This window comes from Ahaetulla prasina, chromosome 3, assembly GCF_028640845.1.
Source record: "Ahaetulla prasina isolate Xishuangbanna chromosome 3, ASM2864084v1, whole genome shotgun sequence".
Classification (NCBI taxonomy): Eukaryota; Metazoa; Chordata; class Lepidosauria; order Squamata; family Colubridae; genus Ahaetulla; species Ahaetulla prasina.
In genome coordinates this window covers 52564356-52565117 of record NC_080541.1, presented here as the reverse complement: position 1 = coordinate 52565117, position 762 = coordinate 52564356, and positions in this window count along the sequence as shown.

Genomic DNA, 762 nt, shown 5'->3' with positions numbered 1-762 from the left:
TCAATTTTGCATTGTTTATAATTGATATTGGTTTCTTATATATTGAAAGAACCTGTGTATTTTTAATGACTTTTTTGTTCAAGAATAACACAGTGTTTTCATAGTAGGCAGAATCAGTTACCCTAGAGGAAATGGATAGAAATTGTACATATTTTTAATCTCATAAAATGTAAGATATAAATATAAATACAGATTTTTTGATTCAAGGCTTTTGAAATATTGCTGCAAGATTTATATTGTTCGGAAATGTTTAAAATCTTTCAACTTGTTCCACTTAGTATATTCATAACACTGTATATTTATTTATTGTGTTTGCTATTCATTTTTTGAATTACTAACCATATATTCGGTTTCGGGGTGAGTTATCATCTGTACGCTGATGATACGCAGCTGTACTTTTCCACCCCGGGCCACCCCAACGAAGCTGTCGAAGTGCTGTCCCAGTGTCTGGAAGCTGTACGGGTCTGGATGGGGAGAAACAGACTCAAGCTCAATCCCTCCAAGACGGAGTGGCTGTGGATGCCGGCACCCCGGTTCAGTCAGTGCAGCCGCAGCTGGCTGTGGGGGGAGAGTTATTGGCCCCGACGGAGAGGGTGCGCAACCTGGGTGTCCTCTTGGATGGGCGGCTATCGTTTGACGATCATTTGGCGGCCGTCTCCAAGAGGGCCTTCCACCAAGTACGCTTGGTGCGCCAGTTGCGCCCCTTCCTTGACCGGAAGCCTTATGCACGGTCACTCATGCCCTCGTCACTTCCCGCTTGGA